This window comes from Pseudophryne corroboree, chromosome 3 (assembly GCF_028390025.1).
Source record: "Pseudophryne corroboree isolate aPseCor3 chromosome 3, aPseCor3.hap2, whole genome shotgun sequence".
NCBI classification, from domain to species: Eukaryota; Metazoa; Chordata; class Amphibia; order Anura; family Myobatrachidae; genus Pseudophryne; species Pseudophryne corroboree.
The window spans coordinates 222,426,518-222,447,320 of NC_086446.1; the positions used below are offsets into that span (position 1 = coordinate 222,426,518).

Below are 20,803 nucleotides of genomic sequence, written 5' to 3' on the forward strand. Positions count from 1 at the left end.
TAAAATAATACGACCGGGTTTATGGTGGAAGTCTGTACGGATCCTCTTCTTCCCCCTGATAGGGCGTGGATGTCCTGGGAGGCTGGGGAGTATGTTGACTGGCCCTCGGTGCCCATGCTGCTGAAGATTGTGCGGCCGGTGGTGGAGGCATCTGGGGGGTGGGGTACATCCCTGTATATCCCTGGTACATCTGTGACTGTCTGTACTGGGATGGGACTTGAGGAAGGGTACGATGCGTCCTTGTGGCTTGCGACGGCGGATATGGTGGATCACCAGCGTGTTGATGAGCTGGTACTGGGAGCTTTTCATAGATCATCTGCAGTGTGGTTGCGATGACCTGTTGGCTGGAAGAGGAGTGTCGATGACTCTCCGACATGTTCTTATTGCTTTTTGCCAGACATGAGGTGTTTTCCACAAGCTTGACCATGGAATCGGACAGAATGTTAAGTACGTTCATATTCTCCCTATGATCTTGAATTATGATCTGTAGTATTGTGGCCGTGCTGTCGGAAAGAGTCTTCTGCAGTTCATGCAGACTGTTGGACATTTTCTCCATTGTCCTCTCAATGTTGTCCAGTCTGCTTCCCACAACATTTGTGTATGTATCCTGGCGTGTCCCAATCTCTGATGCCAGGGTGTGAACCCTCTGAACAGTTGAGGGATTCTGCCCTTCCTGGATGTCTGCCACAACTTGGATTTGGGCAGCTGAAAAGAAAATTAGACAATATTATACACATTCATCATACATTTTTTTGAAGGCTCACAATTCAATTTACTCACGCAGGGATGTAGCAACTGGAGCCTCCTGCACTTCCACCTCGTCATCCTCTGACGACTCCTGTAGGAGATCCGGCCTGAAGTAGGAACCAATCCCCGAAGCTAGTCCGCTGCTGGTTCGTGGCACCACTGTTTGCAAAATAATTTTTTTGGGAAAGTTAATAAACTTTACACAACTGCTGCCCCCCCCCCCCCCAAAAAAAACAAAAAAAACAAACCTTCTCCATCCTGTGATGCCGCTGCTCCAGGAGCTCCACTTGTCCTCGTTTCGGAAGACTTTTCAAGGGTCTGGCTGGATACGTCTGCACGGCTGTCCTCAAACCCAAGAAAAGTTTCGTCTGTTAACCCTGTGGACTCAAATAGATCGGGTGATGGGTCCACAAGGGTTGTGTCTTGAGGCTCTTCAGTCACAGTCCCAGAGCTCCTGGAGAGACGACGATCTGGTGATGACCTGCGCGCAGGAGCTGTAGTTTGGCGCCCATCTTGTGGTGTGGTCGCCGACGGTGTCTGGCGCACAGGTGATAGTCTGTGCGCTGACGTAGTCTGGTGCACAGGTGACCAACTGCGCGATGACGAACTGTGGCGCACAGGTGACGATCTGTGTGCTCGCGATGCTTGCGGCGCAGTTGATGGTCCGCGCGCTGCTGCCGATGCCTGCTGCACAGGTGACGGTCCGTGCGCTGGCGATGTCCTGTGCGCAGGTGATGTCCTCTGGGCAGGTCTGTCTGGGAAAAAAAAAAAAGCACATTAGCACATACAAAAATTTTAAAGGGAAGTACAGCTCATGTGAATGTATTCTTACCATCAGACCTCCTTTTGGACGGCTGGTCTCCCGCCTTCCTCCGTCTTCTGGGCAGTTCTTCCTCCTGGGGAAAGCCAGCAGGACGGCTGGAGTCCACACCTCCGCGAACTCCTTCGACCATGGCAGGGTTCATGCGCCTTCTAATAACGTCCTCCCAGGGTAGCCACTTCAGATTGAGAGCCGGGCCACCTCCCGTAGCTGTCTCATGTCGGCGCTGAATCCCCATCTTCTTCTTGGTCTGTCTGCGGCAATCACTGTACCGCTTCAAGCAATTTTTGGTGCTCCGGCGGTTTCCAGATATTGCAGTGACTTGACTGGCGATGGATTCCCAGATGTTCCGCTTTACCTTAGCTGCTGTGGTCTGTGCCCTTAGTCCATACAAAATGTCGTAGGACCTGTCGACGCAATCTACTAGGGTACAGTTTTCCGCCTCAGTGTATCTGGGTCCACGCTGCTTTTTCTGTCCTGCATCTTCACCAGAGGCTTCCTCCTCCGACTGCTCCTCTGGCTGGCTTCTTGCCTTTAGGGATTAAAAAAAAAAAATTTTTTTTTAATAAGATCGGTATGTACCTGTGAGTGTCAGTATCCCTGGCATTGCGCACCTATTACAGTAGGTGTGCATGGCATTGCACAAACTACAGTGGGTAAAGTTTGATGCTATTTGTGTCTGCAGGTGTGGTTAAGTACCTTTTTACTAGGCTTTTTCTTGGACTTCTCATGGGCCCTTGACGACCGCGGCTGGTCACTAGATGCCTGGTCGGTCGCATCCGCCTCCTGGGTTGGCTCCCACTCCTCATTGCTATGCAGGGATAGATCCGAGGGGGTGGGGGAAGGGGCGGATCGGGTCTGATTGTCCCTTGACATCTCTGTTATAAAAAAAAAATACATACATGTATAAATGGCTGCCCCTCACAAAATGTTGACCAGGCTGTCGACTCAACTTGCTCCAAATCACCCCAAAATGGCCAGAAAGCATCCCAACACACTCAGGAGGTACACCACATCAAAATTAGGCGGGAAAACACATGTTTGAAAAACAATCAGCAGCACATGTCAACCAGGCTGTCGACTAAAATTGCTCCAAATCACCCCAAAATGGCCAGAAAGCATCCCAGCACACTCAGGAGGCACACCACATCAAAATTAGGCGGGAAAACACATGTTTGAAAAACAATCAGCAGCACATGTCAACCAGGCTGTCGACTAAAATTGCTCCAAATCACCCCAAAATGGCAAGAAAGCATCCCAACACACTCAGGAGGTACACCACATCAAAATTAGGCGGGAAAACACATGTTTGAAAAACAATCAGCAGCACATGTCAACCAGGCTGTCGACTAAACTTGCTCCAAATCACCCCAAAATGGCAAGAAAGCATCCCAGCACACTCAGGAGGCACACCACATCAAAATTAGTTGGGAAAACACATGTTTGAAAAACAATCAGCAGCACATGTCAACCAGGCTGTCGACTAAAATTGCTCCAAATCACCCCAAAATGGCCAGAAAGCATCCCAACACACTCAGGAGGCACACCACATCAAAATTAGGCGGGAAAACACATGTTTGAAAAACAATCAGCAACACATGTCAACCAGGCTGTCGACTAAAATTGCTCCAAATCACCCCAAAATGGCCAGAAAGCATCCCAACACACTCAGGAGGTACCCCACATCAAAATTAGTTGGGAAAACACATGTTTGAAAAACAATCAGCAGCACATGTCAACCAGGCTGTCGACTAAAATTGCTCCAAATCACCCCAAAATGGCCAGAAAGCATCCCAACACACTCAGGAGGTACACCACATCAAAATTAGGCGGGAAAACACATGTTTGAAAAACAATCAGCAACACATGTCAACCAGGCTGTCGACTAAAATTGCTCCAAATCACCCCAAAATGGCCAGAAAGCATCCCAACACACTCAGGAGGCACACCACAGCAAAATTAGGCGGGAAAACACATGTTTGAAAAACAATCAGCAACACATGTCAACCAGGCTGTCGACTAAAATTGCTCCAAATCACCCCAAAATGGCCAGAAAGCATCCCAACACACTCAGGAGGTACCCCACATCAAAATTAGTTGGGAAAACACATGTTTGAAAAACAATCAGCAGCACATGTCAACCAGGCTGTCGACTAAAATTGCTCCAAATCACCCCAAAATGGCCAGAAAGCATCCCAACACACTCAGGAGGTACACCACATCAAAATTAGGCGGGAAAACACATGTTTGAAAAACAATCAGCAACACATGTCAACCAGGCTGTCGACTAAAATTGCTCCAAATCACCCCAAAATGGCCAGAAAGCATCCCAACACACTCAGGAGGCACACCACAGCAAAATTAGGCGGGAAAACACATGTTTGAAAAACAATCAGCAACACATGTCAACCAGGCTGTCGACTAAAATTGCTCCAAATCACCCCAAAATGGCCAGAAAGCATCCCAACACACTCAGGAGGTACCCCACATCAAAATTAGTTGGGAAAACACATGTTTGAAAAACAATCAGCAGCACATGTCAACCAGGCTGTCGACTAAAATTGCTCCAAATCACCCCAAAATGGCCAGAAAGCATCCCAACACACTCAGGAGGTACACCACATCAAAATTAGGCGGGAAAACACATGTTTGAAAAACAATCAGCAGCACATGTCAACCAGGCTGTCGACTAAAATTGCTCCAAATCACCCCAAAATGGCCAGAAAGCATCCCAGCACACTCAGGAGGCACACCACAGCAAAATTAGGCGGGAAAACACATGTTTGAAAAACAATCAGCAGCACATGTCAACCAGGCTGTCGACTAAAATTGCTCCAAATCACCCCAAAATGGCCAGAAAGCACCCCAGCACACTCAGGAGGCACACCACAGCAAAATTAGGCGGGAAAACACATGTTTGAAAAACAATCAGCAGCACATGTCAACCAGGCTGTCGACTAAAATTGCTCCAAATCACCCCAAAATGGCCAGAAAGCATCCCAACACACTCAGGAGGTACACCAATGCTAATAGAAGACCCAAAAAAGTCAATTAAAGAATAAAAAAAAAACGTGAAAAACTACCCCAAAACACAAGTCTCCCCCTAAAAATGCAGCAACACAAGCAAGGGGCTATACACATACCTGCACACATGCACAAACACCCCATGTACACCTCATGGCAACCCCCACTACACAAACACATACATGCAACACCAGACACACATGTGGTACTTACCTACAAATGTAGTAAAAGCTCCTAAAATGGCTCTGCTCCGGGGTAACAGGAATCCTCCTGACTGTCCTGGAATAAAGCCTGCTGGGGTGTCCAAACGATATCCACAGCAAACAACCAAATTGCTAGCTCCACACCTCTCTGCAGGTTCACAAAATGGCTGCAGAGCACGTGCAGCAAACAAGCCCTAATAAAGGGCTGCTTTCGGCGGGAAGGCGAATTCAGTACGCCCACTACTCGCCGATTGGCCGTAATCCGCCTGCGGGAGGGGCGAATCAGTTATACATTGAATATAGTGAATTCAGGGTCCCGGCGATAGGGCTGCGGCTGGCGATAGCGGGCGAATTATACAGGGGCGGATCTAATGACGCGATTCGCCCGCTATTGCATATAGCCCTATACCTGTAATAGCATTCATTATCTTGAAAAATTCCCTATTTCCGCCAGAGAGGGGGATTCGCCCTTACAAACAAGTGCTACCTATGCTACCCTTGGAGCACTCCCTTTGACTATAACCATCTCAGGATGGCATTAGCAGGAATTATTTATCTATATTACATGAATACATTATTTGATTAACTCTTAAATTTCTCAATCCGGAATGCTCCCAAAGTAGTTTATTTTTTATTTATTTGTTGTTGTTTTTTAAATTTTAAAAATATATATTTATTTATTATAACAGTTGAAGGGGTAGTGCAAGTCAGTGCATGCATAATCCACAAAGTCAGGTCACGTATGACCAAATTAGAGATGTGCGTGTTCGGTCTTCTGAAAACCTAACCCACCCAAATTTGGCATATCCAAGTAGTTCCAAACCTGCGCTCAGGTTTTCCCACCAGGCCCGGATTTCAAAACGAGTCAAAACGTAATCTTCTGAGTGTCAGATCTTGCATGATTTGGATTCTATTTAAGTCCCTCCTGCGATTATTCGGCACCATGTCACACAGGATGTCGGAGGGTTAGGGTATAGGTTTGTAGGCTGCAGCAGTAAGATTGTGTCAGTGAAGGGCTGTGGGGTGAAAAGCAAGCACTACTATGGCACTACTGCTGTAGCCGGGGCAGATTGAGACGGAAAACCAGCCCGGGAAATTTATGGAAACAGCCCTAATGAGGGTGCGGTCTGATGAGGGGGTGGGTCCTGATTGTACACAGTTGCGGCCTTCCTTGTGTCTTTTGCTGCAGTTGTGTCTGAGATCTGGGGCAGATTCAGAACTAAAAGTGGCCCTGTAAAATTTTGTAGAAGTGGCCACACATGGGCAGCATATATGGGGAACAAAATGAGTAGGGGTCCCTTATATTTACAGAATCAGCTCTGGGCTCCACTAGCAGGGGAGTAATGCCACACTTGATGGAGTTCCGTGGCCCTAACATCTATCCATCCTAACTAGTGAGCCCAGGCCAATAAAGGGGTCCCCCCTCTCCAGGGCACCCAAGGCCTATGCTGAAGCCCGAGGCTATCCCCAGAACCCCTGGGCTGTGGGTGCGAGTCGATAGTCCAGTAGTTAAAAATAGAATATTGTCTTTTACAAGAGGACCATTGGTCTCAGCAAGCCTCCGTGCATGGTGGTACTTGGAGAACCACAAGTACCAGTATGCGGGGCATTAAGGGCCCGTTGGTACCTATAGGCCCCCTGCAAAAGAAATATTAAAATAAAAAAAACAACAATGAATGTTTTAATATTTTATTATGCAACACCTTCATCTGGGGAGTGGCAGTGTTTAAGCTCATTTGCATGGCCGCCACCTATCCAGGACTTCCCAGCATCTTCTCTCTTCAGGAGCTCTTCACCGCTAATCCTCCGCATTCAAACTGACAGCCGCTGACTAAAATTAGCCAGCACAAGGGGGTGGGGTGATGACATGGGGAGCCATGATTGGCTTGCTGCGGTCATCGTGATTTTTAAAAATGGCGCAGCAGTGCCATTTTTGAAACTGGAAGCCACAGCCACTGCTATTAAGCATGCTGATCGCTGTTGAACTCTGCACAGCTAAAATTACATGTCCCGCCACCTTGCTCCCTGCCAACTTGCTCCCTGCCAGTAGCAGCAGACGGTCCTGGGTTCACTCCAGATCTCACACCGCTGCAATGCTGATAGTATGTTGGGTTGCAGGGGCTGGAGATCGGTCGCCTCCTCCAGTCTCTACAGCCTGCAAACTACAGTGTTGGTCGCCTGGACGGTGGTCAGGTCTCCTACTTTTTAAGCAAGTTTAAAAACCAGGAGACCCAACAGGCGACCAGGATTGGGTGTGCAGGTCGGTCAGCAGAGGGTACACACTTGTCCAATATCAGGCAAACCGGTTGGTCAGGGGTCAGATTTCCAGAGGATTTGACAAGTGTGTACCCAGAAAAATTATATGTACATACAGCTAGAGATAAATCTCAAACTGTATATATATATATCTGGCGCTAAAATGCAATGTATGGTAATAATTTACCAGATGGTGATCAATAAAAATCGTGACCTTTAGGGCTGCTGAGCAAAACAGCAGGTTAGGCTGAACAACTGATTGAAGCACAAAAAAGGGAGAAATGCTCTGCGCACCAAAAATCACTTGGAATTAATTAATTGATTAATTGAGTGCAGTCTAGCAAGGAGAATAATTGACTCAATGAAGCTTGACCTTTTTTATAAAGAAAAATATTTTATAAAACAGTTGATGACACAGAACAAAGTGTATGAGACAAACAATACATATATATATATATATATATATATATATATATATATAGCAGTTTAAAAACCAGAGGTTTTCATCTCTTGCATGTGTAAACAGAAACACTGTATCTAACTTTATAAATGTGCTGTTTAAACAACATACAGTGTATCTAAAATGCAGATCAGATATCTTAAGTGAAAGAGGCTCTCTACAGAGAACAACAATTGATTCTGACACTGGCGTCCCAGTGTGGAATCATATAAAATGCCCACAGATGGCTCCACAATATGAAATTATTAGAAGCAAAGCAAACGGTAATAATTACCCCCGTGCTGATTCCTGGGACGTAATGCAGAGTCCTGTATGCATTTGCACGAGGAGAATGTAAAGATTTGTAGTTGCTGCCACAATGGTAATTAGAGGACAGACTTGCTGGAATACTTATTCTCCGTTGTAATAGCCGTCAGTTGACCATCAGATGATGACATATAGGGAGTTTCCCAGCAAGGGACGTGATCCGTATGGCTAGCGGTAACAGCATGAAACGGCAAAGCCGCTGATGGCTAGCGCCGCAATGGTCTCACAGCGGAGATCCGTCTATGTCCAGCTGATCGCAGCGGGATTCTGATGCAGAAATGCCGTTAGCAACTGGACTCCCTTTAACCTCACTGCGGAGGTATGAATCCTGTAGGTCACTTGGCTTAGGTGTGAACGGAACCGGAGTATCAGGACCGAGATGGTAGGAGCCCGTCTGTGGAGTAACAGATATCCACTGCACTGAACTCGTAGAAAGGGGCGTCAATGCGTTTCGTCTCCTAGCAATGGAGACTTCCTCAAGACGTCTTGAGGAAGTCTCCGTTGCTAGGAGACGAAACGATACTCCGGTTCCGTTCACACCTAAGCCAAGTGACCTACAGGATTCATACCTCCGCAGTGAGGTTAAAGGGAGTCCAGTTGCTAACGGCATTTCTGCATCAGAATCCCGCTGCGATCAGCTGGACATAGACGGATCTCCGCTGTGAGACCATTGCGGCGCTAGCCATCAGCGGCTTTGCCGTTTCATGCTGTTACCGCTAGCCATACGGATCACGTCCCTTGCTGGGAAACTCCCTATATGTCATCATCTGATGGTCAACTGACGGCTATTACAACGGAGAATAAGTATTCCAGCAAGTCTGTCCTTTAATTACCATTGTGGCAGCAACTACAAATCTTTACATTCTCCTCGTGCAAATGCATACAGGACTCTGCATTACATCCCAGGAATCAGCACGGGGGTAATTATTACTGTTTGCTTTGCTTCTAATAATTTCATATTGTGGAGCCATCTGTGGACATTTTATATGATTCCACACTGGGACGCCAGTGTCAGAATCAATTGTTGTTCTCTGTAGAGAGCCTCTTTCACTTAAGATATCTGATCTGCATTTTAGATACATTGTATGCTGTTTAAACAGCACGTTTATAAAGCATAATACAGTGTTTCTGTTTACACATGCAAGAGGTGAAAACCTCTGGTTTTTAAACTGCTATATATATATATATATATATATGTATTGTTTTTTTCTCATACACTTTGTTCTGTGTCATCAACTGTTTTAGAAAATATTTTTCTTTATAAAAAAGGTCAAGCTTCATTGAGTCAATTATTTTCCTTGCTAGACTGCACTCAATTAATCAATTAATTAATTCCAAGTGATTTTTGGTGCGCAGAGCATTTCTCCCTTTTTAAGTGTGTACCCAGGTTAAGACTGAGTCAGTGAAGGGCTGTGCGGTGCAAGGCATGCACTACTGTGGCACTACTGGTGTGGTTGTGTCAGTCTGTACAGTACTATATTGTATAAATAAAACTGTAACAGTAAATTATTTAGAAGATTTCAAGTTAGATGTATAGTTTATTAGGTACCTAGGGAGATATTCAATTACCCGCACTGACTGTCAGGTGTAAAAGTATCGCCAGGGGGGCTATCAAATTAGCCCCGATATGCCGGCGTGTGCCGCGGATTTACAGGGATTTGTTTCACCTGCCTCCGGCAGGTGATCTGCTTGTTTTTTGGGTGAAAAGGATGTTTTGTATGTGGTGTATATCAGAGAACATTATAGGCATTTTATATTCGCACCCATGTTCTAGGACAGCAAGTATCAAACAATAAAACCTAATTGTGCACAAGGCTGCATGGCATTGGGGCAAATTGTGGTGAAGGTGTGGCATGTATTAATCTGTTTGAGCATAGCCACGTGACCGAAGGGCGAGTAGTGTAAGCGCTGCTGTTTATGTGGGCCACTACTGTGATTGAGCCCCCACTGCATGCATCACACATATACTATAACTAGGGAACCAAAAAAATAGCGGATATCTCCAATTCTTAATGCAATAATTTCATGGTTTTGGCTTATCATCCTACTACGTTGAATATGTTATACTGTACATTCATTCCATTATTTACTTTTTTAAGTGCAGTAAACTAGAGAAAAAGAAAATAAAGCAAATTTTATTTTCACATTAGTTCCATAACAAAAAATGTAGGCAGAATAGACTTTGATACAGGCAACAGCATGTGGACTATGGTGGTTCAGGAGGGCACTTTTTACTTTGGGTGGGGGGTCACATTGGTTCACATCAGTGTTTTTTAAAAGTAACATTCAGGGCAGCCCCTGAACAGGAGGATTTCTGCACTTCTTCACCTCACAGAGATTGCCACGGTTTACGTTTGTGTAATATAAATGCTTTAACATCAGAACTTTGTGTGCTTATATAATTTGAATCCATTTACCCTTAGAAAATTTACCTATATGGTGGTAAAGGATTTCCATTAAAGTAATTTCAGGTTTTATTGTTGATGCATTTCAAGATTTCTATGCTTCCCTATATTCTAAAGAATCTGTTGATGTTGAGAATAAAACTACATTTTGGGATCCTTTAGTTCTCCCTCAAATTACCCTGGCCCGGGCTACTGCTCTTACTGCCCCCATCACTCTGGAGGAAGTAGTGGCTGTTATTAAAACTCTTAAACCAGGCAAGGCCCCAGGCCCTGATGGCCTGCCAGGGGATTATTACCGTCTCCTCCTTACTCAAATTCAAGATACCTTACTGATAGTATATAATTCTATTTTGTCTTCCCGATCTATGCCACTCCATTTTAATTCGGCCATAATTAAAATATTACCTAAACCCGGCAGGGACCCGGAACTTCCCAGTTCTTATCGCCCCATTTCCTTATTGAATGTTGCTTATTGAATGCTGTCTACAAAATTTTCACTAAGCTTATGGCAGACAGACTTAAACTTGTTCTTCCATCAATTATTCATGAGGACCAAACAGGATTTATCTGGGGTAAACACTCTGTAGTCAACCTTCGCAAGGTGTTCACTGTCCAGCAGTGGCTGAGGTCCTCCGGTGATTCGATGCTGCGTCTAAGGTGGTTGTCCTTAGACGCAGAGAAGGCATTCGATTTAGTAACGTGGGATCACCTTCTGGAAACGGTCTCTCGTTTTCGATTTCCGGAGGATTTCATTACCACGCTGTTGACCTTTTATACTAACCCTATGTCTCAAATTGCCTGCAATGGATTCTTATCTACCTCCTTTCCTATCCAGGGGGGAACTCGCCAGTAGTATCCCTTATCCCCCTTCTTTTCGCACTTGCATTGGAACCTTAGGCCATAACCTTACGTGATAACGTCTCTTTCACTGGGATACGAGTGGGCTCACAGGTAGTGAAATTAGCATTATTTGCAGAAGATATGCTCCTGTTTATGACGAACCCAGCCAGCTCGGTCCCGGCGGTGATAGACACTCTATTACGTTTTGGTTCCTTCTCGGGTTATAAAATAAATTTTGATAAGTCTGAAGTTTTACCCCTCGGACCCCCCTCTCCCTCTCTTAACTCTTAACTATTAACTCTTCTCACCTCAGCTTCTTTTCAGCTAGCGTCTCCTACTCTCAAGTACTTAGGTGTCAATATATCTCCCTCATTGAGTGCTATATATCATTCTAATTATTCTCCCCTCATAACCAGAATACGCACTTTATTGGATAATTGGATGTTGTTGCCCCTCAATTTATTAGGTCGCAATGCAGTCTTGAAGAGCATTATTTTTCCCAAAATGTCTTATTTGATGCAGATGATTCCTCTAGCTCTAAGTAGAAGTGATATACAACTGTGTATTGAACTTTTTTCTGCCTTTTTATGGAAGGGGAAGAAACCTCGTGTTGCATTCAAGAAGTTAAGTTTACCACGTCGGCTGGGGGGGATGGGTGTCCCTGATCTAGCAGTCTTTTCGAAAGCTGTGTTGTTTAGATATATCATTGATTGGTGTCATGGTAGTAATTTTTATACCAATACAAAACTGAAACGTGAATTGTTTGCACCTTACTCTGCTGGGGCTTTACTGCATGTTAGAAAACCAAACCTCCCACAAACTGTTTTAGACAATATTCTTTTAAAGGATACATATTCTGCTTGGCACTCCCTACATAAGTTCTTTAAAAGTGACTCTTCCAAATCTTTACATACCACATTCTGGGGTAATCCAGACCTCCCAGCAGGCCTGGAAATGTACGGTTTCTGCTTTGGAGATCTAAGGGAATCTCAGCTATTAAAGATGTATTTGACCCAGGAGGCCGTATTCTTACTTTTCAGGCTATTTGTGACAAATTTGATTTACATAGTGCTCATTTTTACATGTACCTTCAGGCACGCCACTATGCGTTTTCATTAACATCTCCTCCCACCCCCCTACTGACTGGAAATCAGGCCACTGCACTCACTACTTTATTACAATTTACCAAGACTTGCCCATATAAAACTCAAATGCTTACGATGGATTTACAGTATACAGACATAGGCGTGCGCAGGACATTTTATTAGGGGGTGCACGATTAGAAGGGCGTGTTTAGCACCGCCTATTGGGCATGTCTAACACCACCTAATGGGCGTGTATAGCACCACCTACTGGCACTCAATGCAAACTAAATAATATAGAGAATTGATGCACAGGTTTTATATATATATATATATATATATATATATATAAAAAAAAATCTGTTAAATTTGTATATTTTATTACCATAGATTATTTCCTAATCTCTTGAAATATATATTGTTATTGAATTTAAACTTGTCCTTCTCCAAGAGGAACGCTGTATTCTGTGGCGTTGGCACATGATGAGGAGAGAGAGAGCATGGGTGGGAGCATGAGCGGGCATGCACGCGGCATGACATCATCACAACACATCCCACAGTTTAGAGGAACTGGGAGTAGGATTACGTCAGTGATGCTGCACCATGCAAATGAATGAAAGCCAGACTGAGCAGAGGGGGTGGCGGGCGCAATGGGCGGGAGGACAGAAATGAGCACACTCTGCGATCGCCGATACTGTAGCAGCAGCAGGTGTGTGTGAGGGGGTGACAGACATTAGGGGGTGCCTGTGCGCACCAGGAACCCCCCCTGCGCACGCCTATGTATACAGACCCGAATTCTATATGGACTGCGACCTGGAAGGCCTGGCAACTAATCATACCCTCAATCCTGACCCCTGACCCGGTTTTCAAATATTATGATTCGGTGCTGAGACATCTTTCATCTGCGGCACTCCAGGAGGTACATGTCAGGGTGATACACTGTGCATATCCAGAGACGCCACATGGTCTTGGAGGAAACAGGACATTGTCTAAAATGTCGTGCCTCCTGTGCCACACTTGGCCACAATTTTTTGGGAATGTGGGAAAATTAGAATATTTTGGGGTAAAGTGTTACAGTATATTAATACTTTGTTCTCTCTACAGCTTCACTCTGACCCTTAATTTTTTTAATTGTAACCTTGGTTCCTCCAAAACCGCTATACTCCCACTGTTAACGAAAATTGTTACATTAGCCAAGAAAGCAATACTCATATGGTGGACCTCCCGGCAGTCTCCTAGGCTTGATATGGTCAAATCCTATCTTATGCAAATACTTTATTTTGTCCGGAAAGCCACTATCGTGGATATAGAGCAAGAAGTGATTAAATTCCATAAAAAATGGGAATATTTTATTGCACAGATGAATGAGTCTGTACAAAATAAGGTATTTAAATTGTTTGAGAATACGACGTGGTTCCTTTATAGGCAGATAGACTCTACATCATAATAATCTCCGGTTTAGGTTCATGGTTGGCGATAGTAAATGTTGAGTTGCAGTTGACAATGCAGTGTTTTATCTATGGCTTATTGTATGCCTAAGAACACTTTCTTTGACGACTTATCTAAGACCTTTTTTAAAATTACTGCTAGGATGATGGGGGGTTTATTCTTTCTTTCTCTCTTCACCTCTTTCCCTTTCTCCTCTTTTTCTTGCTCTTTCCTACTATCGTAGTTTTTATTGTCTTTTTTGCAATATTTTCTAAGGTTTTGATACTGTATATGTTGTCCATCTGTATGAGCTAATTGGCCATATTCAAGGTTTTTGCTTGACTACTACATCTTGGTCATACCCCTTGATCTGGGATACCTGCTGCTATATATTTTTTATCTGTCTTGATGACGTACGAGATATATATCACTGGCTGTATACCTTAGTTTGTTTCTATGTGATGGTCAATGTATGTATTTGATATTGTATGTTCCTTTTTCTTGCAAAACAAATAAACAGATTTCAGAGAAAAAAAAAGTAATTTCTGGTTTATATTCTCTGCTACCTAAACTGATGTTAAGGACCCCAGGTAGCAACATACACACTTTGATGATCATTAGAATATCTTATCCCACAAGCTGTAGTTTATTTCAAACCTTGTGCAGAAACAGGTGCATCACAGTATGCAGCCCACATATAGCATTTAATCACTAGCCTGGCGTGGTCGCATCAGACCACACCACGCTGGTCTTTCCCTGATTTGGTTGCATCTGATGCAACCAGCCAGAAATGGGCACTAGGCAGCTGATGGAAGATAATCTTCCAGCAGCTGCTACTCTCAGAGGGACCTCCGAGCCCAACTGTTCCCTAGTTCTCTCCCCCAGTGCCTTCCATGCTGCCATTCACTGCTAATCAGGCAGCCCGGCGGCACCTTTACCCCAGCTGCAGAGATTAGCAGCCACCGAGGAAATGTAACAGAAGCAGACCTCAGCTTCCCTGTGTACACCCGTTGGGAAAATGTAGGCCACAATGTCACAATGGCCTGATCATCGATGGTCTAACATATCAGCCATCGATGTTTAAAATTGCGTTTATTTTTATTTCTTTTTTATAAAATCTACTTGGCTATGTTATAGATAGATGTTTTTAACCTAATTTAATCATAAAAATGAATGCCAATTTCCAAGCAGTTTTTCTAAAAAAATATATAATAACCAATTAAGTGGTTTTTGCATGATATGCAAGCTCATCCTATATAAAGAATCACTACTCTGTAACATCCCACCATCATAATAGCCATCTTGATGGGTAAACCCATTTGCAAACATAGGAAACAGAATTATGGGGGTAATTCCAAGTTGATCGCAGCAGGATTTTTGATAGCAATTGGGCAAAACCATGTGCACTGCAGGGGAGGCAGATATAACATGTGCAGAGAGAGTTAGATTTGGGTGGGTTATTTTGTTTCTGTTCAGGGTAAATACTGGCTGTTTTATTTTTACACTGCAATTTAGATTGCAGATTCACCACACCCAAATCTAACTCTCTCTGCAAATGTTATATCTGCCTCTCCTGCAATGCACATGGTTTTGCCCAACTGCTAAAAACTTTCCTGCTGCGATCAACTCAGAATTACCCCCTATATGCACAATATCAAAGAAAATAAATAGCTTTTGTACTGCAACTTGCAGTACATGACGGTGAAATGTCCCAGACTCGGATCCTTCCGCCTTGCTCGGCTAACCCGAGCCCGCCCGAACGTCATCATCCCGCTGTCGGATTCTCGCGAGATTCGGATTCTATATAAGCAGCCGCGCGTCGCCGCCATTTTCACACGTGCATTGAGATTGATAGGGAGAGGACGTGGCTGGCGTCCTCTCCATTTATATAGTTATTAATACTACACAGTTGATCTGATTGCTTAGCTTATTGTGGGGAGGATTGGGGAGCAGCTGTTAGAAGGAGTACAGTGCAGAGTTTTGCTAGTTTCTTATCCGTTCTCTGCCTGAAAAAAACGCTCCATACCATATCTGTGCTCAGTGTGCTGCATGATATATCTGTGCTGAGTGCTCACACTGCTTAATTGTGGGGACTGGGGAGCAGCTATAGCAGGAGTACAGTGCACAGTTTTGCTGACAGTGACCACCAGTATACGTTTGTCTGCCTGAAAAACACTCCTGTGGTGGCTTTTTTTTATACTATAAACGCAGTCTGCTGACAGTGTCCACCAGGTCCATTATACTGTATATAGCAGTACGGTAGGCCACTGCTGTACCTACCTCTGTGTCGTCACTCGTCGTCCATAAAGTATACTATCCATCCATCTACATTGTATACCTGTGGTGTCTTTTTTTTTAATACTATAATAAACGCAGTCTGCTGACAGTGTCCACCAGGTCCATTATACTGTATATAGCAGTACGGTAGGCCACTGCTGTACCTACCTCTGTGTCATCACTCGTCATCCATAAGTATACTATCCATCCATCTACATTGTATACCTGTGGTGTCTTTTTTTCATACTATAGTATAAACGCAGTCTGCTGACAGTGTCCACCAGGTCCATTATACTGTATATAGCAGTACGGTAGGCCACTGCTGTACCTACCTCTGTGTCATCACTCGTCGTTCATAAAGTATACTATCCATCCATCTACATTGTATACCTGTGGTGTCTTTTTTTTTATACTATAATAAACGCAGTCTGCTGACAGTGTCCACCAGGTCCATTATACTGTATATAGCAGTACGGTAGGCCACTGCTGTACCTACCTCTGTGTCGTCACTCGTCGTCCATAAGTATACTATCCATCCATCTACATTGTATACCTGTGGTGTCTTTTTTTTTATACTATAGTATAAACGCAGTCTGCTGACAGTGTCCACCAGGTCCATTATACTGTATATAGCAGTACGGTAGGCCACTGCTGTACCTGCCTCTGTGTCGTCACTCGTCGTCCATAAAGTATACTATCCATCCATCTACATTGTATACCTGTGGTGTCTTTTTTTTATACTATAATAAATGCAGTCTGCTGACAGTGTCCACCAGGTCCATTATACTGTATATAGCAGTACGGTAGGCCACTGCTGTACCTACCTCTGTGTCGTCACTCGTCGGCCATAAGTATACTATCCATCCATCTACATTGTATACCTGTGGTGTCTTTTTTTTTTATACTATAGTATAAACGCAGTCTGCTGACAGTGTCCACCAGGTCCATTATACTGTATATAGCAGTACGGTAGGCCACTTCTGTACCTACCTCTGTGTCGTCACTCTTCGTCCATAAAGTATACTATCCATCCATCTACATTGTATACCTGTGGTGCCTTTTAGTTGTGCGCATTAAAATATGGAGAACAAAAATGTGGAGGTTAAAAAAATAGGGAAAGATCAAGATCCACTTCCACCTCGTGCTGAAGCTGCTGCCACTAGTCATGGCCGAGACGATGAAATGCCATCAACGTCGTCTGCCAAGACCGATGCCCAATGTCATAGTACAGAGCATGTAAAATCGAAAACACAAAAGATCAGTAAAATGACCCAAAAATCTAAATTAAAAGTGTCTGAGGAGAAGCGTAAACTTGCCAATATGCCATTTACGACACGGAGTGGCAAGGAACGGCTGAGGCCCTGGCCTATGTTCATGGCTAGTGGTTCAGCTTCACATGAGGATGGAAGCACTCATCCTCTTGCTAGAAAAAAGAAAAGACTTAAGCTGGCAAAAGCACAGCAAAGAACTGTGCGTTCTTCGAAATCACAAATCCCCAAGGAGAGTCCAATTGTGTCGGTTGCGATGCCTGACCTTCCCAACACTGGACGGGAAGAGCTTGCGCCTTCCACCATTTGCACGCCCCCTGCAAGTGCTGGAAGGAGCACCCGCAGTCCAGTTCCTGATAGTCAAATTGAAGATGTCAGTGTTGAAGTACACCAGGATGAGGATATGGGTGTTGCTGGCGCTGGGGAGGAAATTGACAAGGAGGATTCTGATGGTGAGGTGGTTTGTTTAAGTCAGGCACCCGGGGAGACACCTGTTGTCCGTGGGAGGAATATGGCCATTGACATGCCTGGTCAAAATACAAAAAAAATCAGCTCTTCGGTCTGGAATTATTTCAACACAAATGCGGACAACAGGTGTCAAGCCGTGTGTTGCCTTTGTCAAGCTGTAATAAGTAGGGGTAAGGACGTTAACCACCTCGGAACATCCTCCCTTATACGTCACCTGCAGCGCATTCATCATAAGTCAGTGACAAGTTCAAAAACTTTGGGCGACAGCGGAAGCAGTCCACTGACCACTAAATCCCTTCCTCTTGTAACCAAGCTCCCGCAAACCACACCACCAACTCCCTCAGTGTCAATTTCCTCCTTACCCAGGAAAGCCAATAGTCCTGCAGGCCATGTCACTGGCAAGTCTGACGAGTCCTCTCCTGCCTGGGATTCCTCCGATGCATCCTTGAGTGTAACGCCTACTGCTGCTGGCGCTGCTGTTGTTGCTGCTGGGAGTCGATCGTCATCCCAGAGGGGAAGTCGGAAGACCACTTGTACTACTTCCAGTAAGCAATTGAATGTCCAACAGTCCTTTGCGAGGAAGATGAAATATCACAGCAGTCATCCTGCTGCAAAGCAGATAACTGAGGCCTTGGCAGCCTGGGCGGTGAGAAACGTAGTTCCGGTATCCATCGTTACTTCAGAGCCAACTATAGACTTGATTGAGGTACTGTGTCCCTGGTACCAAATACCATCTAGGTTCCATTTCTCTAGGCAGGCGATACCGAAAATGTACACAGACCTCAGAAAAAGAGTCACCAATGTCCTAAAAAATGCATTTGTACCCAATGTCCACTTAACCACGGACATGTGGACAAGTGGAGCAGGGCAGACTCAGGACTACATGACTGTGACAGCCCACTGGGTAGATGTATTGCCTCCCGCTGCAAGAACAGCAGCGGCGGCACCAGTAGCAGCATCTCGCAAACGCCAACTCGTTCCTAGGCAGGCTACGCTTTGTATCACCGCTTTCCAGAATACGCACATAGCTGAAAACCTCTTACGGCAACTGAGGAAGATCATCGCAGAATGGCTTACCCCAATTGGACTCTCCTGGGGATTTGTGGCATCGGACAATGCCAGCAATATTGTGCGTGCATTACATCTGGGCAAATTCCAGCACGTCTCATGTTTTGCACATACCTTGAATTTGGTGGTGCAGAATTATTTAAAAAATGACAGGGGCGTGCAAGAGATGCTGTCGGTGGCCAGAAGAATTGTGGGCCACTTTCGGCGTACAGGCACCGCGTACAGAAGACTGGAGCACCACCAAAAACACCTGAACCTGCCCCGCCATCATCTGAAGCAAGAGGCGGTAACGAGGTGGAATTCAACCTTCTATATGCTTCAGAGGATGGAGGAGCAGCAAAAGGCCATTCAAGCCTATTCATCTGGCCACGATATAGGCAAAGGAGGTGGAATGCACCTGTCTCAAGCGCAGTGGAGAATGATTTCAACGTTGTGCAAGGTTCTGCAACCTTTTGAACTTGCCACACGTGAAGTCAGTTCAGACACTGCCAGCCTGAGTCAGGTCATTGCCCTCATCAGGCTTTTGCAGAAGAAGCTGGAGACATTGAAGGAGGAGCTAAAACAGAGCGATTCCGCTAGGCATGTGGGACTTGTGGAAGGAGCCCTTCATTCGCTTAACCAGGATTCACGGGTGGTCAATCTGTTGAAATCAGAGCACTACATTTTGGCCACCGTGCTCGATCCTAGATTTAAAACCTACGTTGTATCTCTCTTTCCGGCAAACACAAGTCTGCAGAGGTTCAAAGACCTGCTGGTGAGAAAATTGTCAAGTCAAGCGGAACGTGACCCGTCAACATCTCCTCCTTCACATTCTCCCGCAACTGGGGCTGCGAGGAAAAGGCTACGAATTCCGAGCCCACCCGCTGGTGGTGATGCAGGGCAGTCTGGAGCGAGTGCTGACATTTGGTCCGGACTGAAGGACCTGCCAACGATTACTGACATGTCGTCTACTGTCACTGCATATGATTCTCTCACCATTGAAAGAATGGTGGAGGATTATATGAGTGACCGCATCCAAGTAGGCACGTCAGACAGTCCGTACGTATACTGGCAGGAAAAAGAGGCAATTTGGAGGCCCTTGCAGAAACTGGCTTTATTCTACCTAAGTTGCCCTCCCTCCAGTGTGTACTCCGAAAGAGTGTTTAGTGCCGCCGCTCACCTTGTCAGCAATCGGCGTACGAGGTTACTTCCAGAAAATGTGGAGAAGATGATGTTCATTAAAATGAATTATAATCAATTCCTCCGTGGAGACATTCACCAGCAGCAATTGCCTCCAGAAAGTTCACGGGGACCGGAGATGGTGGATTCCAGTGGGGACGAATTAATAATCTGTGAGGAGGGGGATGTACACAGTGAAAGGGGTGATGAATCGGACGATGATGATGAGGTGGACATCTTGCCTCTGTAGAGCCAGTTTGTGCAAGTAGAGATTGATTGCTTCTTTTTTGGTGGGGGCCCAAACCAACCAGTCATTTCAGTCACAGTCGTATGGCAGACCCTGTCACTGAAATGATGGGTTCTTTAAAGTGTGCATGTCCTGTTTATACAACATAAGGGTGGATGGGAGGGCCCAAGGACAATTCCATCTTGCACCTCTTTTTTCTTTCATTTTTCTTTGCGTCATGTGCTGTTTGGGGAGTATTTTTTTGAAGGGCCATCCTGCATGACACTGCAGTGCCACTCCTAGCTGGGCCAGGTGTTTGTGTCGGCCACTTGGGTCGCTTATCTTAGTCACACAGCTACCTCATTGCGCCTCTTTTTTTCTTTGCGTCATGTGCTGTTTGGGAAGTATTTTTTTGGAAGGGCCATACTGCGTGACACTGCAGTGCCACTCCTAGATGGGCCAGGTGTTTGTGTTGGCCACTTGGGTCGCTTATCTTAGTCACACAGCTACCTCATTGCGCCTCTTTTTTTCTTTGCGTCATGTGCTGTTTGGGGAGTATTTTTTTGAAGGGCCATCCTGCGTGACACTGCAGTGCCACTCCTAGATGGGCCAGGTGTTTGTGTCGGCCACTTGGGTCGCTTATCTTAGTCACACAGCTACCTCATTGCGCCTCTTTTTTTCTTTGCGTCATGTGCTGTTTGGGGAGTATTTTTTTGAGGGGCCATCCTGCGTGACACTGCAGTGCCATTCCTAGATGGGCCAGGTGT

At 45.2% G+C, this 20,803-nt stretch overlaps 1 long non-coding RNA gene across 1 annotated transcript; it reads right to left on the bottom strand.

Annotated features, from left to right (window-relative positions):
- Positions 1–1,638: 1,638 nt before the first annotated feature.
- LOC135055144 (uncharacterized) lies at positions 1,639–4,925 on the bottom strand. Its single transcript, XR_010243654.1, has 3 exons — positions 4,805–4,925; positions 2,267–2,445; positions 1,639–2,099 (listed from the first exon to the last, which is right to left on the bottom strand). It is a non-coding gene; the product is annotated as an uncharacterized LOC135055144 (long non-coding RNA).
- Positions 4,926–20,803: the final 15,878 nt, after the last annotated feature.